At 45.1% G+C, this 24,196-nt stretch overlaps 1 pseudogene; it reads left to right on the forward strand.

Annotated features, from left to right (window-relative positions):
• The first annotated feature begins 16,532 nt into the window (after positions 1-16,532).
• LOC133087052 (proteasome subunit beta type-3-like) lies at positions 16,533-19,822 on the forward strand (annotated as a pseudogene).
• Positions 19,823-24,196: the final 4,374 nt, after the last annotated feature.

Below are 24,196 nucleotides of genomic sequence, written 5' to 3' on the forward strand. Positions count from 1 at the left end.
GCTCCAAATGAGCCCCTGGGGACCCCTCAGCAGCAAACACAACCGGGAGAGAGCAAGAGCCAGCCCCCGGGGAGCAGGGCAGACAACACTGGTGACCGTGCACATTCCACCCCGCCCCGCCCCGCCCTCAGCCACCCCCTCCTCATCTCCCACTCCTCCGCCCCTCAAAAGCCAGGCGGGGTCCCCTTCTCAGAGCTCTTCTTGGGGCTGGGCTGTCCCACCCGGTAGCTTGGGAAGGGGGGGGGGAGGGGGAGAGGGAGAAGGAGAGGCAGGGAGGTTGGTTGAGACAAAGGGGGCAAGCCTGGGTGGGAAGGAGCCGCTGCGTGGGCTGGAGGTGGGGACAGAGCCAGGTGGCGACAGCCCTGCGGAGCCAAGATCAGGGAGTTTCCGGGGACGAAGGGAGAAGCTGCGCGCTGGGCCAGCGCCCCCTGGTGGACAGTGCTGCAGCGGCAGCCACCCAGTCTCCCTGCCCTGCTGCTGTGGCCACCGGGGTGGTCTCTCCTGGACCGAGTGGAGAGCACAGCCCTGCACAGGACCCAGGCAAGGTCCTCACTAGCAAGACCTGGCTTTGAGAAACTGTACAGGAACCAAGTTCTATTCCAGTGCCCATCGACTCTGTCCACCTCATTTTCTCACCTGACCAGCAAGTGGTGGGTTATCATGCAGTCTTTGAGGCCCCTTCTGGCATGGGCACCCTGAGATTCCAGGTCAGGATGGATCTGATCTGGCTCCTCGTTACCTCTCTGATCTCAGAATCTCCTTCCCCTCTTGCCTACACTCACATCTGCTCCAGCCACGGTGGCCTCCTGTTCCTGGAACACACCAGGCACGGTCCCCCGTGAGGGCCACTACAAGGGTTGTCACCTCCACCAAGAAAGCTATTCCTTAACATGTCCACTCTGTCACCTCCTCCCAGTCTTTTCTCAAAAGTCTTCTCTTTATGTGACAGGGTGAGAGAGTGTCATGGACATATATACACTACCAAATGTACAATAGATAGCTAGTGGGAAGCAGCCGCATAGCACAGGGAGATCAGCTCGGTGCTTTGTGACCACCTAGAGGGGTGGGATGGGGAGGGTGGGAGGGAGGGAGATGCAAGAGGGAAGAGATATGGGAACATATGTATATGTATAACTGATTCACTTTGTTATAAAGCAGAAACTAACACACCATTGTAAAGCAATTATACTTCAATAAAGATGTTTAAAAAAAATAATAATACTCTAAAAAAAAAAAAAAAGTCTTCTCTTTGATGAAGCCTGTTCTGACCTTCTGATGTAAAATTAAAACCACTCTCCCAGGTCTGGATCCGCCCTACCCTGCTTTTCCCAGAGCCCTTATCACCTTCTAACACACTATACCACTTCCTTATTTATCATGACTATTGTAGTGTCTTCTCCTTCTAACAGCATAACAAAGGTAGAGGGTTTGTTGGATACATTCATGGGTGTATCCTAAGCACCTGGAGCAGTGACTGGCACACAGTAGGAGCTCATTAATATTTGTGGAAGGAACGAGTGTGCCACTGAGGAGGGTCTGGGCTGGGGGCAGACGGGTCTACCTCAACCAGCTCATGTTCAGTGCAGAGATGTGGTTGTGCTACTGGCAATAAAATGGGGTTTCATAGAAAGGACCGCACTGCTGATGAGCTGCCATAGGTGGGGAGATGGAGAGGAAGGTGAGGGCTCGTGGGGAGAACAGAGCATAGCTTGGCTCCTGCACTCACTGTACCACAAACTGGCACCCAGTTTACCTACATCAGAAGTTCTCAGTGTGCTCCATGGACCATCAGTTCTGAGAAATGCTCCTCAAAAGGGGGATGGGGCACAAATTCAGAGAAATTTAGGAAATGTAGAGACTGATCCCTTCTGAGATATTCATAGCCCCTACTCCAGTGGGAACACTAATTTAAATTCTTCAGTCTGGTATTTCACAACATATATGACCATGGGATTCTGCGTTGCCTCTTATTTTTTCAAGCCAAAGCCCTGAGCTTCTACTAAATTAGTATCTGGATCATGACATGCTTTGGGAAATGCAGACTAACACGATAAAGCTTAACTCTGAGCATGACATCCAAGCCTAGTCTCAAACGTGCGCAACGTTTCACCCATTCCATGCAGTTCTCTATTTGCTCATAGTTCTTTCAGCTTCCCCCGCCCCCATCCCCCCCCTCCACACTCCTTCCTGGCCCAGCTCAAGTGCTCGTTTCCCCAACGCTGCCTGTGTGTATTGTCTACCCTCCATCACCATGTGTGTTCCATCCAGCCCTGTGTCTCAGTTGTCTTGTTTTCTTTTGTCTGGACCTGCTCCTCTCAGGCAGATATGATGTCTGCTCACTGCATCCCCAGGGCCTGTCCCATGAGCTGCTTCAGGGGACACAGGATGCGCGGAGCCAAACAGAAAGGATTCTCACAGCTCTGCGTCTGCAGCCTGGGGAAGGGCCACCAGCTGCTCCCTCCGGTGACCCCCACCCCTTTGGTATCTTTAGTATCTTCCTCTCCATGGACACCTCTCTGCCTTCAAACTGCTCTGAGTCAGCATCCTAAACATGACTGGATTTGCTTAATGAATAATTTTCAAAGATATGTATAAATAGTTCAGAAAATAAAAATACAAGCAGTTAATGAACATTTGGGCACATGTTTGAACTTACCTGTGCTTGTAGAAATGAAAATGTAATGTGTATCAAGAACTAGAAAACTTTCATGCCATCTGCTTCATTACCCATATCTGGGAATAAATCCTAAGGAAAAAACACCAAAAATATTGGAAACACTTTATGCTCCAAAGTTGCTCACAGTATTCTTTGTTAAAGACCTTCTTAATTGTCAAAAACAACATAGAAAGAACATAACAATTAATGTATAGCTTAATAAAGAAACACCCAACATCAGCACCACGGGTCATGAGATGGCACACCCCAGCACCACAAAGGTCTCTGTGTGTGACTTACAAATCACAAGGTCCTCCTCCCCAGAGATAAGCACTTCCTTGCTTTTCTCCAAAGTCTGACCACCTCAGCAGGCATTCACAAATGTGATGGTTTACCTTGCCTGTTTTGGGGTCCACACAAGTGAAGGCAGAGTTTGTGTTCTCTCCTCTCTGGCTTCTTTCACCCAACATTACAAGAGCCTTTTTCTCATGCCTCTTGGAGGCAGGTGCATGCGTTTGTTTAGACCAGGTAGTTAGGATCCGAATCAGAGTTATAGGGATCGCATGGAAGAACGTATATAAGCTCCTGTCACAGTGGCCTGCACGTGGTGGAGACTTAATACAGTTTCATTCTTTCCCCTCCCTCTATGACATGGGCCCAACTGCATTTTGAAGCAGGATTCTATCTGCTCCCATCCTCAGTACTGATCTGCTTCCCATCCTGCTACCACCACTTCTTACCACCACCCTGAAATTGAATTCTGTCCCCCTGGCCACCAGGGACAGAGCTGTGTCAGCATTTTACCCTCTGTGGTTCACACAGTTCCCACCCTGTGAGGGTTCCTTCAGGTTTTCTTCCAGGAACAGGACAAAGCCGACCCAGGCAGAACCCACCCCCCTGTCTCCCACTCCTCATTCTTCACTAATATCCTTCATCGACAAGACGGTGTTGCTTCACATTTCAGCAAAAATTGTAATGATTTAATGTAGTGATTAAATTTAAATGATTTAATTAAATCATTAAGTAGTAATGATTTAATCTGTATTTCAGAGGAAGAGAATACTCAGGCTTTCGGGACATTTTTTCAAAGAAGTGGAGGCAAGAGAAAAAAATCTGGAAAGTGGAACCAGGTGAATGTGTAGAGGTGAGGCGCAGGGGAGGTGAGGAAGCAGGGAAGCTGCCTGGCTGGGGAGGGGCACTGGTGGGCAGGGTGGGGCCTGGAGAAACAGCCCTGGTGCCTTTGATTCTCTGTCCTTTAAGAAAATCACCGTTGTGTCCCTACTGCTCAGTTTCCAGGGTCTTGTGCCCTTTTGCAAGGTGGGTCTTTTGTGATTGCCACTATTGTATACCAGGTCTCAGGAAGAATTCCTGAAAATTCCTGTGGGTTAGGGAGCAGGCTTTATCATGGAAACTTAGCAAGAGAGGTTGGCAAGAAGGGGAGAGGAAGTGACCCTGGTTCTCTCATCATCACATGGAAAAGAGTGGCCAGGCCTCAGAAATTTGCTGAACACACAGATTGGGGCTGTGCTCCAGAGGAAGGACCCTGAGTCATGTCATTCTCCCTTCTTACAGGGCAAAGGGTGAGAGCAGCCTTGACAGTGAGGGGATAGGCAGTAAGAGTCTAGGTTAGGTGCCAGAAATTTATAAGAGTTTTCTGGGATTGCAGGAAGCCCAGCACCAGTGACTTGGGGGATGTGGGACTTTTGTAAGCCCTCTGCCCCAGGGATAGAGCTAAGGACCTCATGGGATGTTGAGTGTGGGTGCAGACTGTCCAACTGCAAGTTCAGATTGTCATCTGTGCTTCTGACCAACTGGCTAGAAATTGGAAGATCCCATGACCCACTCTTTGGATTCAATTAATTTGTGAGTGGCTCACAAAACTCAGAGAAACATTCTAATTACTAGATTACCAGTTTATTATAGAAAGCTATAACTCAGAATCAGCCAGGTGGAAGAGATGCACAGGGCAAGGTATGTGGGAAGGATGCATGGAGTTTCCATGATCTTGCTGGGCATGCCACTCACCCTGATTTCAATGTGTTCGCCAACCCAGGAGCTCTCTGAACAAGTTTTATTTTGTTTTGTTTTTAGTGGAAGCTTCATCACGTAGTCATAATTGATTAAATCATTGGCCATTGGCAATTGATTCAACCTCCAGTCCCTCTCCCCTCCCCCGATGTTGGGGGGTGGGACTGAAAGTCTCAATGCTTTAATCATATGGTTGGCTCCCCTGGAAATCAGCCCCATACTTAGGTGCTTTCTAAAAGTCACCCCATTAACATAAAACGCCTTCAAAGCTCTCCATACTTAGGAAATTCCAAGGGTTTTAGGAGCTCTGTGCCTGGAATGGGGATGAAGATTAAATATGTACTTAAGTATGTATTATAAATCATAATATCACAGTAATACATCAATACAACAGAATGAAACTAGTATCAATCTGAAGTACAAAAACACATGATCATCTCAATAAATTCAGAAAAAAGCATTTTACAAAATCCAACAGCCTTTCATGGTAAATACACCCAACAAACGAGGAATAGAAAGAAATCCCTCAACCTGATGAAGTGCATCTATGAAAAATCCACAGCTAACATCATACTTAATGATGAAAGACTGGATGATTTCCCCCTACAGTCAAGAACAAGATAAGGATATCTACTCTCACCACTTCTATTCAACATTGTCCTAGAGGTTCTAGCCAGGGCAATTTGGCAAGGAAAAGAAATATAAAGCATCATAAAGGAAGAAGTAAAACTATCACTATTTGCAGATAACATGATTTTCTATACAAAAAAATCGTAAACACTCCACTTAACTATTATAACTAATAAACGAGTTCAGCAAGGTCAGAGAATGCAAGATCAATACACAAAAATTGTGTCTCTATACACTAGTGATGAATAATCCAGAAATGAAATTAGAAAAAATTTAATTCACAATAGCGTCAAGATGAATAAAACACTTAGAAATAAATTTAACAGAACAAGTGCAAAACTTATATCCTGAAAACTACAAATACTGTTGAAAAAGTTAAAGATCTAAATAATGGAAACATGTTCATGTATCAGATGTATATTGTTGTATATTCATGTATATTGTTACGATGGCTATACTCCCCAAACCGATCAACAGATTCAGTGCAATCTTTATGAGAATCCCAGCTGACTTCTCTGTAGCAATTGACAAGCTGATTCTGAATTAGTATAGAATGCCAAGGGACACAGGATAGCCAAAATAATCCTGAAAAATAGGAGTAAGTAGGAGAACTCACACTTTCAGATTTCAAAACTTATAACAAAGCAACAGTAATGAAGATACATGGTACCAGCACAAGGATAGACATATAGATCAATGGAATAAACTGAGAGTCCAGAAAAAAACCCACACATCTATGGTTGACTAATTTTAACAAGGGTGCCAAGACCATTCAGTGGGGAATGAATAATCTTTCCAACAAATAGTGCTGAAACAATTGGAAAGTTTTATGAAAAAGAATGAAGTTGGACCCTTACCTCACACCATGTACAAACATTAACTCAAAATGGTCAAAGACTTAATTTATGAGCAAAACTATCAAATACTTAGAAAACTTAGAGGTAAAATTTTATGATCTTAAATTTGGCAATTGATTCCTAGTTATAGCACCAAAAGCACAAACAATAAAACAAAAATAGATAAATTGGACTTCATTCAAATTCAGAATCATGATGAGATACCACTTCATACCCACAGGGATGGCTAGGAAAAAAGTCACATAACAACCAGCGTTGGAGAAGATCTAGAGAACTTGCAACCCTCATACATGGCTGTATGAGATGTAAAATGGTGCAGCTGTTTTAAAATGCAGTCTGGCAGTTCCTTAAATGATTTCTATGATGAACATAGAGTTACCCTGTAACCCAGCAATTCCACTTCTGGGTAGGTACCTAAGAGAAGTGAAAATACATGTTCTCCAAAACTTGTACATGAATGTTTATAGCAGCATTATTCATAATAACTAAAAGGTGGAAACAACCCAAATATCAAACAATGGACAAATGGATAAACAAAATGTTACATACTCTCTCTCTCTCTCTCACACACACACACACACACACACACACACACTTTGCCACTGCTACCCACCATCTCTAAGTCCTAGAAACTCCAAGGGCTTAGAGATAGTTGGGGGGATGCATGGCAACCTAAATAATTCAACACAGCAAACATAACCACCCGGAAGTCAGCTAGAGACTGAAGAAGAATGAGGAGGTGGACCCCTCTGTTTGGGGTTCTGCACACCCTGGTGGGATGCATCCAGCTTGGCTAAGGACAGGTCTCTCTGGCTGAGTTCTTCACAGACACTCCCATGACACATTTCACAGACCTTGAGCGATAGCTTCATTTCAGTTGGAACAAAGCAGCTTCTTTATGGGGGAGCTGTAGAGGAAATCAATCATTCAAATATATTTTTTAAAGTCCATTCTCACTGAAGGCTTATTTTTATTTACCACATCATCTGAAAAAGAAGTCTCTTAATCAGTTAAACATATTACTCTTGAATATGTAATTCCTGCCTGTGTACACTTTAAATAATCTCTTCCGAATAATTTGCTTACAGCCGTCAGTCTTATTGAAGGACCTCAAAAATGTGTTTCTTGAGGAAACATATGGACTCCTTTTGCCAATGTCAAACTGACCACAAGAGGACATTTCCAGCCCTTTCCCAGCAAAATATTATAGGTGCTGGAGGTATAGTGGTAAACAGAACAGACAGGCATATTCACAGCAACACAAAGAAAGGGAAGAAAATCTAAACTGGAGAAAAATGCAGTGATATGACATATTTTAAGATGGGCCTTAAAAGAAAGCGAATTTGCCATATTATTCTCAAGAGAGTTATGATTTATAATGCACTTTTTAAATTTGCTTTATAGGTTTGCAAAAATATACAGAAAAAATTCTGCTTCACCTCTGCTGAGTGTTCAACAAAAACCAGCTTTAAATTCTAGCATCAAATTCAATTTCAGAAATTATGGGTTTCAGCCTTGGAAGTGTAGGAAGTTCAGCCTACCTGCTTGCATCTTCTATTAAAAAGGGGAATTATATGCACTTTCTGTGACAGGCGAGAGTCTCCTCCTCTTGATTCAGAAAGGGGGTTTGACATCACAAGAAGTTTTTGCTATACTTTTCCCCAAATTCCCCTTAGGCTTGTGCTCAGAAAGAAGGAGCCTCTCTTGGCCTTCTATTCCCCTTTCCAATGGCCCTAGAATCTTTGTCCTTTACATTTTGGTGGTGACCAGCTGCTGAGTTTCCTGTGCATCTTTGTGAAGGCAGGAAACACAGAGGAGGTGCCTTGGAGACTGAGTGGCATGGCCTCTGATCCACCCCACCCAGCCCTCTGCCAAGGGCACTGGGGCAGCCTTGTGACCAAACGTGGTCCTCAGACACACAAAAATCTTCCTTCACACTGTCTTCTTTAAGCTAGTGCTCTCAACCAAGGGAGTTTCACAAAACATCTTCAGCTTTTAATTGCCTTGTTGTGTTCTTAGCCATGGTCTCAAATGAAATAGCAGAAGGTATGAACGTATCTGTTAAAAATTAGTTTGGTTGTATATAGCAGAAATACCTCCAATGATAGTGGCTTACACATAATAGAAGTTTAGTTTTTGCTCAGACAAAACAAAACAAACCCAAGATGTTGTATATCCATACAGTGGAATATTATTTAGTCATAAAAAGGAATGAAATACTGACACATGACATAGCATGGATGAACCTTGCAACATTATACTACGTGAAAGAAGCCAGTTCACAAAAGACAACGTACTATGAGATTCCTGTCAAATGAAAGTCCAGAATAGGAAACTCTATAGAGACGGTAAGTAGATGAACAGTTGCTTAGGGTTTGGAGAGGGTAGAGAAAAGAGGGGAAAGGAGTGATAGCTGAAGAGTGCCAAGTTTCCTTTTGGGGTGATGAAAATGTTCTAAAATTGACACTTCTGATGGCTGCACGTATCTAAGAATATACTCAAAATCACTGAATTGTGTCGTTTAAGTGGGTGAAATGTATATCTCAGTTTTTAAAAAGTGATTGTATTGGAAGTATAGAACAAGAACAAGTGCTTTGGAATCAGGCTGACCTGGGTTTGAATCCTTACTCTGCTATATATCAGCCTTGGATTGTGGACAAGTCATTCTACTCCTCTCAGCCTCACTTTTCTCATCTGTAAAGTGGATATAATGATCGTACTTACCTCATAGACCTGTTTGAGGATTAATGAGATAATGCATAACAAGAGCTTAGCCTCAGTGCCTTGTACATAGGAAGACCTCAATAAATATCAACTGCCTGAAATATATCAGGGAGCACCTGGGCAGGGGAAAACACGTAGAGCAGCTGTCTGAGGCTTACAAGGCCTATTCAGACACCTGAAAATAATCTTTGTTAGAACAGCAGATTTTAGCCTTTAGTGTGGACAGCTATAGGAAATGGGTCAAAAATATCTCAAGGCCCAAAATGTAGTGACACCCAGGCAGAGAAGTTAGAGGTAAATATTTTTCCCAGGTGGAGGTGGGGAAGCTGCTATATTGTTCAGATTCTAATAAACGGGTCTCCCTAGATCTGCCAGCCCTACAGAGAATGAGGAGAGTGAGTTGCCCCACTCCTGCACACATTTCCTAAGCAGAAGGCTCAGGGGGAAAGGAAGGGTGAACAGAACAGCAGAATTATTACATTAATGGAATATGCAGAGGCTAGTTGTCCTTCCAGATCTTGATGAAAATCAGAGGAAGATCTAAGTCAACAGATGGGTTTAGCCTATGGGACAGCCATCTCTGGGAAAGAGAGGTTCTTCCATCACCCATGTGGAGAGATTTTGAGGAGTCTGGCACTAGATACCAACATCATTTGTGGGGTCCCATGGACTCTGAGGGCCAATGGAGAAGAAAGCATTCACTTCTTGATGGAGCTGGTATCAGGTGGTGGTAGAAACAAGACTTCTCTCTCTAAACGAATCCCCAAGTGGGATGGAGTGGACTCTGCCTCATTATTAGTCTATTTTTCTCTGATTGTTGTTTCAGATGGTGAGGCCGGGGGGAAGTATGCATTCACTTAAAACTCTATACCAGAGACTGCAACCCTACAGGCAAGCATATCTTCCATTACCACATTTTTTCTACTGTACATGTGAAACCATTGCAATTCTTGTTTTGTCACCTGTTTATCCCCATCCTTTGACCACAAATATACAGACACATCTTGTTTTATTGCACTTCACTTCATTGCATTTTGCAGGTACTGTGTTTTTTACAAGTTGAAGATTTGTGGCAGCCCTGTATTAAGCAAGTCTATTGGAGCCATTTTCCCAATAGCATTATTTTTTAAATTAATGTATGTACATTGTTTTTAAAGATGTAATGCTATTGAACCTTAATAGGCTACAGTATAGTGTAAACATAACTTTTATACACACTGGAAAACCGAAAAATTTGTGTGACTTGCTTTCTTGAGATATTGGATAGTTGCTTTATTGCAGTGGTCTGATACCTAACCCGCAATATCTCCAAGGTATGCCTGTATAATTCATTTTGCTTATCCATTTGCAAATGTTTAATAGCATTTCTTTCTGGTGAGTGAAGAATCCAGTGTTTGGGAGAGCAAGTGAGTTATTGATACATATCTACATTTTTATTTCATTGTAAACAACTTTCAGTGGCTCAAATTTAAAATGTAGAAATGAGTTGGTGAAAAAATTAGTATCTATCCTCAGTTATTTTCTATCCCCAAGGACAGTCTTACTTTTTAAAAGAAAATTAGAAAAATGTAGTGCCACAAGAGGGCGCTCCTGGAAACCTGGTCTAGTGGTAAAGCCAACCATTCATAAGAGGAAGTATCTCCGGCAGAATGGATTCTGGACAGTAGGCGTGTTTCTTGAGCATTTATGGTCTCACTGGGCACATGCACAGGATCCCACTTACTAAACCCAGAGACTCCTGAAGTAGGAACACACCCCCAATGCTTTGACAGCTCACGGGCTCAGAAAAGTTCAGATATTTATCCAGAGCCACTCAGGTAATAAGTAAATAAGATGAGATTCAGACCTAATGAGTAAATAAGACGTGGCACTGGCTCATCAGGGAGGATTTATAACCTCAAGAACAATGGTCAGCACTGAAACAATACTGGTCACTGTGTGTCCTCAGAATCAGGGTCACAGCAACCTGCCCACCAGCCAGGTGTTTCCAGTTGGGTCAGGAAGTTTCAGGAAGTTCCTGAATGTGGGAGAATAACCCCCACCCTGACCATCGTGGGGTCTTGTCCAGCAAGCCCCCTTGTTGTTAGGGAGAGACCTTGTTAATGGGAAGGGGATATCTAGGGTCCCTGGTTTGACACCCATCCCCAGACTAGGGAGTCTTTTATTACAAATAAATAACTTGGCATTTTATTCTACATATCATCCTTAACATAATACTGTCAGCATGAGTGTATCACCAAGAGTCTGAATGTTATTGAAATACTGTTGCACATGATGCAACCGACAAGGGATTAATTTCCAAAATATACAAACAGCTCATACAGCTCAATATCAAAAAAACAAACAACCCAATCAAACAAATGGGCAGAGGATCTAAATAGACATTTCTCCAAAGAAGACATCCATGTGGCCAAACAGGTACATGAAAAAAATTAGCGGTGCTCAACACCGCTAATTATTAGAGAAATGCATATCAAAACTACAATGAGGTATCACCTCACTCTGGCCAGAATGGCCATCATCAAAAAGTCTACAAATAATAAATGCTGGAGAGGGTGTGGAGAGAAAGAAACCCTCCTACACTGTAGGTGGGAATGTAAATTGGTGCAGCCACTATAGAGAACAATATGGAGGTTCCTTTAAAAATTAAAAATAGAGCTACCATATGATCCTGCAATCCCACTCCTGGGTAAATATCCAGAGACAACTATAATTTGAAAAGATACATGCACCCCAATATTCACTGCAGCACTATTTACAAAAGCCAAGACATAGAAGCAAACTAAATGTTCATCAACAGAAGAATGGATAAAGAAGATGTGGTATATATATACAATGGAATACTACTCAGCTATAAAAAAGTATGAACTAATACCATTTGCAGCAACATGCACGGACCTGGAGATTATCATACTAAGTGAAGTAAGCCAGACAAAGACAAATATAATATTATATCACTTATATGTGGAATCTAAAAAAAAAAGATACAAATGAACTATTTACAAAACAGAAATAGACCCACAGACATAGAAAACAAATTTATGGTTACCAAAGGGAAAAGGAGGGCAGGGATAAATTAGGAAGTTGGGATTAACATATACACACTGCTATATATAAAATAGATAACCAACAAGGAACTACTGTATAACACAGGGAACTATACTCAATATTTTGTAATAACCTATAAGGGAAAAGAATGTGAAAAAGAATATATATATCTATCTGATTCACTGTGCTGTACACCTGAAACTAACACAAAATTGTAAATCAACTATACTTCAATAAAAAATTATATATATGGGTTTCCCTGGTGGCCTAGTGGTTGAGAATCTGCCTGCCAACGCAGGGGACACAGGTTCGAGCCCTGGTCTGGGAAGATCCCACATGCCGCGGAGCAACTGGGCCCGTGAGTCACAATTACTGAACCTGCACATCTGGAGCCTGTGCTCCGCAACGAGAGGTCACGATAGTGAGACGCCCGCGCACCGCGATGAAGAGTGGCCCCCGCTTGCCACAACTAGAAGGAAGACATCGCACGGAAACGAAGACGCAACACAGCCATAAATAAATAAATAAATAATTTTTTAAAAAAAATTATATATATATAGAAAATAAAGAAATATTCTAAAAATTTAGAGTTTGGGGGCATGAAGTACTGAGGATAAGACTGTGGACTTTGAGATTTCCGCCTTAAGAGGTGAGGATCTTTAGAGAAATTAGGCAACATTCCTGAAAACAGCGTTGAGAAAATGTGGCTGGGGAACCACCAAGGAGTTATAAGAGGCAGTGAGATGATATTTATTAGGATCTGGGAAGGGGGGCAGGAAGAGGGGTCAAGAGCAAGGAGAAGGGCAACAAACACTTATAAGTATTTATCTAATGACACAGAAATCATTATGCCCATTTTACAGATGAGGAAACTGAGGCTTAAGAAGCTAAATAAGTTGCCGAAGGTCAAGCAGCTAATATCTGGCAAAACCGTTACCTGATCCTGGTGCAAGTGCCCCATGTCCTTCCATGATACCAGGCAGCCTCTCGGAAACCGTGGTCTTGATTCTCAGCGGACCCCCACCAACCCTTCCCTTCTCTAAGCAGTTTCTCTCAAATCCAGGAACAGCTGCATGCCTTTTGGGCAATTCTAAGCTCAGCTGGTTGTTGATCATTTGTGATGGGACCAGGTCACAGGCTCTTGCCTCCCCCTCTTCTGATGCAGGCCGCAGGCCCTGTGAACAGGGGAGGCAAGGAGACCCCACTCTCAGGCTGGTGCAAGTGCCAGGTCAGCACCTGAGAGTGGGTGTCCTGTTGACTCACCCTGGTCCCAGCCCTCCTAGGAGGACACTGGGGTGTCACGTATGCTCTTGAACAAGACAGGCAGCTCTCAGCTAAGCTGCACATGGCAGCCATGACTGGTTTCCACACAGCAAATATTGACTGAGCACACCTGTGTCTCGGCACAGCCAGGGCCCTCCTTTCCTGTCCAGCCACCATCTGCTGCGGTCACTGAGCCCCGAGATGAGCATCACGTGTGTGCCCTCCCTCCGCAGCTAACCCCACAGCCACTCTGCCCCGTGTGGGCGCCCCACCTCTTCAGGGCCTGGGCAGAGTCCATCACGGGCTGGGTCCAAAGACACAGTCTGTGTTCGCCATCTTGCTTCCAGTGCAGACACAGCTTATGCATGTTTTCTACTCAAAGTCTGTTATTTGCTCTCAGTAGCAATAAAGAAGAGAGAGGAAAATAGCAACTTAAATTGTGCAGCGATTCCACTCTAGGAGAATCTACTCTCTTCACAAACTGAAGGCCTGGAGTGAGCTTGAGATGGAAGCTGTAAATCCATGGGTTCCCTTGGGTCCCTTGGTCCATCTCTCTGCTCCCACCCACCTTCCCCGGGGGCAGGGCTGTGTCAGGAACTGTTTAACAGCTGGCTCTTCAGGAGGACAAGGCCCTGGTCTCTAGCATTTGCCAATCCCTGTGGTGTGGATGCTCCCTCCATGGCTCATTTCAAACCACCACCGTGATGACCCTGAGCACAGACTTGGGAAAAGACGCGTAAAACCAGCTCTCACAAGCCAGCTCCAGGTGTTTCCAGCACATCCCTGTCTGGGGGGGAATCTAACATTTCAATCTGCAGACATACTTTCATGTAGCCTTGCTCGGAAACACAGCCAACTGTCTACCAGGAGGAAAAGGCAGTCTCTTCCAAAGCAGGAGGACAAGTTGCTGAGGGTGATACGCAGAGAGCACCTAAGTCATCTGGGGCAGATGGGGCAGGCTCCCAGGGGGCCATCTGAGCTGCATCTGGAAGCGTCATCGGGCATTGGATGGGAGGGAAGGGTCTTACTCCAGGGAGTGGGAGCTGGTGTGAAGGCTGGAGGCTGATGGGGGTTCTTTCTTAGGCCCATAAGGGATGGGGATTGACCCCTAAAGTGGGGAGGTTTTCCCAGTTATCTGTTCCTCCTGGAGCTCTCCCTCCCTTCTGTGCTCCCAATGGGAGGGTCTTAAAGGTCAGTGGGCACGTTGTCAGGGGTCATGAGTGGGGACCTATCTCTTCCCTGTGGGGAGGTGGGTGTACCCTGAGCCCCTGGGGTGGGTAGAAGGTTGTGCTGGATGTTTTGCTCTGTCTAAACCCTGTTGGTTGCAAGAGAGATGCTGAGAACTTGTCCGGCCAAGAACCACAAGGGAAACCAGTGACAAAGGAAGCCCAGCAGAAAGAGGCCGACCGATGTGGCTGGGGAGAGAGTCACCCACAAACTGAGGTTGGGCAGGAGCCATGCATGGGGGCTGGGCACAAGCTCAGGGTAGGAGCAGTCCCTCCACCAGGGGGGCTTCTCCAGCTTTAAAAAGTAATGTACTTGGCGTGACTGATGGGATGGTTAAGACTAAGGTGAAAAGACCCTGTGAAAGCTGGACCATGAAACTCCCTAGGAGGACAGTTCACTGCCCCAGGAAGAAGGGCAGGTCCACCAGCCTGCAGCTCACAGACAGTGAGGGTCCCCGGGCCCTGCTGGGAGACCAGCTGAGGCTTCCCAGGCCAGCAGCCTTTGCAGGTCTGGGTTGCGGCTGGGGGTGCACGCCTGTTTGTGACACACTGAGTGCAGGGGGAGGCGGCTGTGGTTGACCAAAGGTCACCTTGATCTCAGAGGCTGCTGAGATGCAGCCATAGGTCTTAGCATCAAAGATGGAGCCGCAGAGTGGTGAAGGGTGCAGGAAAAAGGCTCCTGAATGGCCTCAGTGTGACCCCGACAGCCAGAACCCACATCACATACAGGTCCTGGGTGTGCTCTTGACAGGGGAAAATCTTTGGTGTTTGTGAGTGATGGATGTTCCCACCTTTGGGTCACTTCCTCACTGACTTCCACCTCTTCTGATCTCTGGTGGTCCTGCAGACCTCTCACACTCAGGCCCCCAGGCTGGGCTCCCCTTCCTGCCCAGGGTCTCTAAAGGCCCAGCATCCTCTCCACTGGACAGCTGGGTTCCTTCTTGCCTTCACCCCTCACACCCAGTCCTTTGCCAAGTGATTCTACCGCAGCCGTGTCTCTCTATCCTGTCATCTTTGCCCTCCATCACTGCCCTGACTTAGCCCCTCATCTCTTGCCTGGATTTTGCAATGTCTCCTGTCTGGCCCTGTGCCTCCAGTGTCTCCCGATAAGCCATGCTGCCCTGATTAATCCACTTAAAGCATCCTCTGATCCTGCCTCTCTCTTGTTCAAAGAGCTTCACTGATTTCCAATTATCCACAGAATTTACTTCAGATGCCTCAGCCTGGCCTTTAGCATCATATATGGGCCTGCTACTCAGAGTGTGGTCCTCAGACCTGAGGCTTCGGCATCACCCAGGAGCTTGTACGAAATGCAGACTCTCAGCCCACCCAGAGCTACTGAGTCAGAACCTGCTATTGAACAAGATTGCCAAGTGAATCATGTGCATGTTCAAGTTGGACAAGTGCTGCTTTATGGTCTGGTTCTTTTTAATATATATGTAATCATGTATATATTATGTATATTATATGTATAGCATCAGTATATATATCATCAAGTCATACATATATACGGTTTTTAAAAACATACTGAGAAGTCTGTCTCCTGCTGGCCCCAATTCCTCTCCCCAGAGGCAACCACTTCTATTATTTCTGATTTTAGTTTTTCTGTGGTTATTTCTGTGTCTCTAGGTAATGCATCTGATGATTTCTGGAGTTTTCAAACTGAAACATCACCTAATGACTTCCTGTTAATCTAACAGGAAGATTTAACTCACCGCTTCCCCCTCCCTCCCCAACCTGCCTCCTGTTCCACCTGCCAGTAGTTGGAATTGATGCTCATGCTGTTGGCTTTCCTCATGTGTCTGGTGGATCCTTGGTTTTCCTCTTATGTTTAAAAAGGAGCCAGGCAGCTCTGTGGGCAATCAGGCTTCACCTTAGGGTGGGGGCAGGGAGCTGACCTTTATGCTGGGGGACCCTAAATGTCAGAATAAGGAGGCCTTCCTGAGGCCCCAGTATCCACACAAGATGTCAAGTTTTCTCCAGGCCACTCATTCAGGGTTTTGGGGTTTTGTTTTTGTTTTAGAAGAGCCTTCTTGGCAGTGAGGCCCATAGCTGGTTTGCTGGAATTGTGGCAATCAGAGCTCCTAGCACATCACAATCATGTCTAGTATGACCTATAACTGAGGGGCTGTCATGGCCACAAAGGAAAGAACTGTGTGGCCATTGCTTCTGACAGGCTCTTCGGGATCCAGGCCCAGATGGTGACCACAGAATTTCAGAAGATCTTTCCCACAGGCGACCCACTGTACATCTGCCTGGCCAGTCTTGGCACCAATGTCCAGACAGCTGCCAGGTGCCTCAAGTTCTAGCTGAACCTGTATGAGCTGAAGGAAGGTCAGCAGATCAAGCCTTACACCCTCATGAGCATGGTGGCCAACCTCTTGTATGAGAGACGGTTTGGGCCCTACTACACTGAGCTGGTCATTGCCAGGTTAGACCTGAAGACCTCTAAGCCCTTCATTTGCTCTCTAGAACTTATCTGCTGCCCCATGGTGACTGATGACTTTGTGGTCAGTGGCACCTGCACTGAACAAATGTGCGGGACATGTGAGTCTCTCTGCGAGCCCAACATGCATTGAAACCATCTCACAAGCCATGCTGCATGCTGTGGACAGGGAGGCAGTGTCAGGCATGGGAGCCATTGTCCACATCATTGAGAAGGACAAAATCAGCATGAGGGGCTTCCCTGGTGACGCAGTGGTTGAGAATCTGCCTGCCCATGCAGGGGACACGGGTTCGAGCCCTGGTCTGGGAAGATCCCACGTGCCGCGGAGCAGCTGGGCCCGTGAGCCACAATTACTGAGCCTGCGCGTCTGGAGCCTGTGCTCCGCAACAAGAGAGGCCGCGATAGTGAGAGGCCCGCACACCGCGATGAAGAGTGGCCCCCGCTCGCCGCAACTAGAGAAAGCCCTCGCACAGAAACGAAGACCCACCACAGCCATAAATTAATTAATTAATTAATTTTTTTAAAAAAATCACCATGAGGACACTGAAGACCTAAATGGACTAACTCTGTTCCCAGAGTCCTTTTTTTTTTAAATAAAATATTTTCTTTCACTCCTGAAAAAAAAAAAAAAAAGAAGAGCCTTCCTTTGTTGACATCCAAGAAAAAAATGCCTGGCCCCTGGATGGTCATGCCTGGGCTGGGTAAGTGTTGGGAGTTGACTATTTCATGCCCAGACCCTCCAGCAGGCTCCCTGTTTCAGCCCTGTTCTCACCCCACCCTCCTTCCTACCTGGCCGTCTGAGTTCAGAGACCCTGCGGTTCCTCTGGGCAGATGGCTCCATCCTCCGCTGTGCCCCTAGGTGTGTGTTCTAGGTCATTGGTTCTCAAACTTGGCTGCACGTTGGGCTCAGCTGGGTCATTAACAAAGTCCTGTCCCCTGGGCAAGACCCCAGAGATTCTGATGTAATTGGTCTGGGGTCTGGCTCTGCCTTACTAGGCAGCCCTCTTCCTTTTCTCTCTGAGATTCCAGGCATCTCTGGTCTGCTGATTAGTTGCCTCCCTGTCTCTCTTTGATGTGATTGATACACTTAAACAAAATACATTTACTATAGTTTTAAGGTTCCAGGGAAGGAGAGGACACACATGCATTTACTTGGTTCATGAACATCTTGAACAAGAAGTGCAAAACCTAATTTCAATCTACGTGTCCAACTTCATCTCCAGCCTCTCCTTTGCACTCTGTAGTTTAGCAAATACAAACAAACTCCAAAACCATTCCCTTTCACCCATCTTCACGCTGCTCTTTCCCACATCTGTGACATCACTCATGCTGCTCCCCTGGTAACATCTAAGCCCAGAGACAAGCTGTGGATCAGCCTCTGCATCTCCTGATCTTCCCTCTCCTCTGAAATAGTTTCAAGCTCCTCATTCTCACACAGCCACAATCAGAGGCAAGAGCCAGTGGGCAGCGAGAGTTTCTCCTCTCCCTCCTTCCTCTTGTCAGGTGGAAGTCATTCTCAGAAGCTCCCAGGAAACTTTTCTTACCTATCATTGGCCAGAATAGGTCCACATGCCCACCACCAGAGAGCAGGGGAATATCCCCACCTACATCCCTGATCCAGGTATCTCGTCTTGACAGCAGAAGCAGTCAGGGCTCTGTTAGTAAGAAGAGGGGAGGCTCTGGGAGAGGAAGTGGATGCTGTTGATCACAGTATTTTATTTCTCTGTTCCTTCTGTGTCCTCTTTGGGGAACTAGTTATCTACATGTTTGGTCCCCATTGTCAGTCCATTTTGCTCTAATTGCTTCCCTCTTGTTTTCTACGTTATTTCCTCACCCTGTCTTTCCCATCACTGATGGAGTTTTCTGTAGTGTTGATTCTGTTCTTTGTATTTTAAGTTCTGCAAAAGAATTAATTTTCTCCTCGATTATTTTCTTAGATGCCCCACCCCCAACCCCCATGATATTCTGATATTTTCTTTCACCTCTGGTTTCATCAGTCTTTTGCAAACTGCTGTTTCTTTCCTTTATTTTGGAAGGCCAAATATTTGTGTAGGTCTCGTTCGGTTTTTTTTTTCCTGCTTTTTCATCTTTGATTGGAGTCTTTCTATCTGTTCTGCTATTTGCCTCAGCAAACCTGTGTATTTGGATTCCTTTTGACTTTGCTTTCTGTCGGGACCCTGAAGTCTGAGCACATGAGTTAGGGAACTAGATGTGATGCCTTGTATTCTTTGCTTGGTCTCTCAGCTGCCTGGGGAGGGTGGGAAGAGAGCTTGGGCTCTGGGCAATGGGAGCTGGAGAACCCTGTCTGCTCTACCTGCTCCAGTCCTGTGAACACCACAGAGAAACAGTTTCCTCTGAGTGGGGTCTTCCTGTTCCACGAGGAGCGCCCTGTGGGATTGCATTCCCTTCCCCTCCACCCCTTCTGCCTGGGCCGGCCGTGTGGTGTGGCATCGTGTGGTTCATGAGCTTTCCGTCCCCTCACCCCTCCTGCCCCTTTGTCTGCTGCCTTTCCCATCTGGGTCCATTGCTCCTGGGATGGTGTTTCTCAGCCTGGTGTGCTTTGTAGTCTCGGGGTCCTGCAGGTGCTCTGTTAGAATGTTTACATTTCATGCCTTCATTTCAATAATAATCTGACAGTTAATAATCTGGTAATTCATTCTGTGCATATTTGGATCCTACAGGTGCCCACCTTATAACAAAGGCATTTTCAGGGCTGCGTTTGCTTTTGTGTTACAGCATCTTCACGGGGGGACCAGATAACGGCACAGAGCATCGTCCTGATGGGGACCACCTGGTGCAGGGTTTATGTGGAGGAGACAGGTGGGAGGACCGGCCATCAGGCAGGACAGGGCAGAGTGACAATAATAACCTGTGCTTTTGTTGCCGGCCCCGCTCTGAGTGCTGTGAGTGTGTTAAGTCAGTGACTCTGCCGACAGCTCTGTGAGGGAAGACCCTGACTACTGCCCTCTCACAGCTGAGGAGACGGAGGCGCTGGGAGGTCAAGGCCCTGCTTGAGAGTCTGCAGCCGGTAAGTGGACTGAGGGTTTGACGCGGGCAGCTGGGCCCCAAAGCCTAATTTCTTAGCCATTAAGCTGTAAGGCTCACGTACGTTCAACCAAAGGTTAATTCAGCTAAAACCAGTTTGCTGAAAGACAGTTTAGCTAAAAATCCATTTTCTAAATGGGTAAACCACTGAACAACCAATTTGCTGAATTTGATAAATTTATAAAATATTTATTTCTATCAATTCTTGATAAAATTTACAATGCTTTGAGTCAGATGGGTTACCAGAGCCTGTGAGGACTTTGGGGAGCAAAGGCCCCCAGGATCTGGCTTCAGACTGCCTCCCTGGCCTCAGGCCCCCTCCCTCTGCCTGTCAGTCTCCTCATTTCTCTGCCCTCCAGTCTCCCCTCTCAGGCCGTCTTGTGAACTGACTTCTCTTTCTGTCTCCAGCAGGGAGCTGGGTAGAGAGACATGGAACATTGCTTTAGGTGCTCTTAGGAAGAAATAATGAAACCTGTCTACTAAAATGACAGAAATCTTCAAAAGCTGTTAAACCATTTATCCAAAATGAATTGCTTTAAACTTTATACGTAGTTAAAAGAAAGAAGTTTCTGGTACATGGATAGATTTGATAATTTCGATGACTTGATCGATCATTCACTGAATTGGCATTTGGCAAATTGACCGCCTTCCGCCCCTCAGCACCTCTCAAACAGGCATGTCATGTTCAAAAGTTCCTGCCCTATAGCTGTCAGGGGCGTATCTGACTTGTAAGCAGAGGTATGGGATTCTATCCCTGTAGCACCAACTTATAAAAATTTATTAGCAGTAATGTAGTAAATACCCACTATAGGTGCAAATACCCAATGAACAACTTTCTTGTTGTATGATTCCAGTAATAAGTAGATCAGTATTTATTCAATGGAGATTTTAATAATGGTGCAATGTTATTTTTTTTCAGGTCAATAAAGCAATTTACAGATGTATCAATTGTCACCTGGTTGAGTTTTGGTTAAAATGAGCTTGACTATTTTGAATTAGTGAACAAAGACTTTAATCAAGTGTTGTACAACAAATGTATATGAGGTAGCATTCTTTGTATTAAAGTTAAAAAGTAAATTAAACATATAACCTGATGTGAAGCTACAGTTTTTTCCGCCTAACCCCAGCATCAGTGATTTAATTTCAGCAAAACAAAAACACCCATCTCATTACATTGGAGTTGTGCTTGTCTTTTCTCCCTCAAACTCCCAGAAGAGGAATACATTCCAAGAGGGAGAAAGTATGAAGACTCTGGGGTCACCAGACCTCAGAGCATGTTCTACTCTCTGTTTGGGGTGTCCTTTCTTTTCCATTCTCACAACAGCCCTATGAAGTAGATACAATTATTATCTATACTATAGAAAGGCTACAAAAATTAAGTAAGCTGTCCAGGGTCACACAGCCAGCGTGTGGTGAAGTCCACTGCAGTGTAAGTTCCTTGAGGGCAGGGGCTTATCTTATTTTTCACTGAGCCTTCCCCCCATCACCAGCACCTAGTAGGCACTCAATCCAAATGTGATGGTTGAATGCTGAGTTAGTGAGAAACTGAGAAGGAAGATACTGTTCAGAGGAGAACCCCATGTGAGCAAGCAGAGGTCAGGAGGGCATTGGTGGGATGGGGCAGTTGAACTGGTAATTGCACCTCTTTTTTTTTTTTTTTAATTTTATTGGAGTATAGTTGATTTACAATGTGTTAGCTTCAGGTGTACAGCAAAGTCAATCAGTTATACATACACATATATCCACTCTTTTTAGATTCTTTTCCCATATAGGCCATTACAGAGTATTGAATAGAGTTCCTTGTGCTATACAGTAGATCCTTATTAGTTATATATTTTATACATAGTAGTGTGTATATGTCAATCCCAGCCTCCCAGTTTATCCTTCCCTCCCGTCCCCCGCAGTGGAAACCATAAGTTTGTTTTCTACATCCGTGATTCTATTTCTGTTTTGTAAATAAGTTCATTTGTACCATATGATCTTTGTCTTTGTCTGACTGCACCTCCTTTTTAACATCAGTTGTTCCTGCTCTGTAGCCCTCAGGATAGTAGGGGATTTGGTATTTTATGACACCAGGGCCTGGAGTTCTTTCGTAAGGGTTCCCACCCCTGTAACCTACCCAGTACAGTCCCTTTATGAAGCTGAGGTGATGCTCTAGGCTGATGGGGAAGGGTGGTAACTGGGTGTAGTGACCGCAGGTTCTCACGCTGCTCAGAGGAGGGCTGAACTGTGGTTTATGTACTCAGAGGTGGTAGCCATCCTTTGAATGGGCAAGTCTGGTATGCAGCAAAAAATGGGCATCTATCAGCCTGAACGTGCTATGCAAGTCCTGCCCATCCAGGGTTGGGGCCAGAGTCTGGGGCACAGGAGAAGTCCAGGGCTGGGGGCAGGGTACCCTGAGTTCCTCAGTCTTTACTCCTCGAAACCTTCTCCTCCCCTGCTTGGATTCTTATGTGTAATTCAGCCTCCCAGGCTCCTTGATGCTGGGAAAGGGGGTGCACACAAGCCAGTCCCACATTTGTGTTCTGGGTGACGCATTGGTCTCCATATATTGGTCCAACTTCTGGACTTGCAGGTTTGAAGACTACAATGAGACTATGGCCATTCACTGAGGTGGGGACTTTTTGGTTGCATCACATAAACTGCCTTAAAATGTTCCTCAGTCCCCCTGTTTTCCCCAAGTCCTCCCAGTCTTGCTCTCCCCTAGTCTCAGCTGGCCCATTTTCATCACCTTCCTTAGCAGATCGCACTCACCCCTCCGTGGACAGATGTCCTCCAGGTGTAAGGTTGCGTTCTTCTCATCCGCGGGGTTGCTGACCACACAGGTGAGGCGGCTGTTGAAGTGGCTGAGGGGCAGGCTCAGGCTCAGGTTCCTGGAGCTGGGGGCTGGCCCCAGCGTCCCTCTCTGCTCCAGCTCCCTGGGGAGGCCCTGGCTCAGCCAGGTCACTGTCAGGTTCCCTGTGTTTCCTGGGGTCCCACACTCTAGACTGACATTGCACCAGCCTGATGTGTTAGATGATGAATGAATCTGGATCCTGGGGTGGGAGATGCGCTCTGGGGTGAGAGGGGACAGAAGGGGAACTGAGCTTCAAGGTTAGAGACTCATCCAAGTATATCACCTCTCTCACCTATGTGATGCAGCTCTGGGAGGTTTCTAACTACAGACCTGGGGAAGGAACCTACGCTCCCTGCCCTAAGAGGTTCTAACACCCAGCCCACAGCCAGATGGTTGAGTCCCTTCCATGCTTAGTCCAGATAATTAAATAATCATGATTTATATAAAAATTATATAATTTTACATATACATGAAAATTATATATGGCAATTATATAATGTATATAATATGATGTATATAATAACCACAACATGGGATGGGTTGAGAATATAGTGGAAATATATGTTTAAGTTCTTGTTTTGTACAAAGGAAAAACATAATACTGATTATCTTTAAATGTTGAAGTAAAAATTGAAGTTTAGTAACCAGTAGGGTAAAAATACAAGGTGGTATTATTTACAAACTACTAGAGAAGTTTGTGTTGAAGAAAACACTATTAATCTAACAAAAGGCAAGAAAAAAAAGAAGACACTATGGTAAGTAGAAAACATTTTTTAAAAGTCTATTAGGTACCTACATGTAAAAACGGAAATATTTTAATGAATTTCATCCCCCTATTAAAAGGCCAAGATTCTCAGATTAGGTAAAGTCAGCCGTATGCTATTTACATGATCTAATGACACAGAAGGATTACAAGAAAGAGAAGGGAAAATATAGACTAGGAAAATTATCTGTTACAGTTCTTATCCTTAATTTGGGTGCCCATCTCAGGAAAATACAATTCTCCTAGTTAACCTCTTAGTGCTTGGCAGAACTAAAATTTGGATAGTCAGCTAAATAAAGACGTTTTCTGTCTCTGGAGGGTTCTAAGGCCATTCCTCTACACACAGGTTCATGTGACAGAAAGAGGCAATATAATACGTATTTTACTAATTCATATGAAGGAGGGGTCACTGAGCCTTGAGGCGGACTTTGAACTGTTATGCAGAGAGGTTTTTGCACCTTCAGTGCTCAGTCACCTCAAGGGTGAGCTTTTGTTAAGAGCTCAAGTAAAAAAGATTCTGCACAAGTCATTTACAACAGGACTGAAAGCAGTTTCCTCTAAATTTTTGAAAATAAACATAAAATCCTTGAAGCCAAAGCTATTGGATGAATATGAAAATAAACAATCAATAGACCTTCATGAGTGCAGTGAATGAGCCTGGCCTCACATGACAT

This window comes from Eubalaena glacialis, chromosome 3 (genome assembly GCF_028564815.1).
Source record: "Eubalaena glacialis isolate mEubGla1 chromosome 3, mEubGla1.1.hap2.+ XY, whole genome shotgun sequence".
Classification (NCBI taxonomy): Eukaryota; Metazoa; Chordata; class Mammalia; order Artiodactyla; family Balaenidae; genus Eubalaena; species Eubalaena glacialis.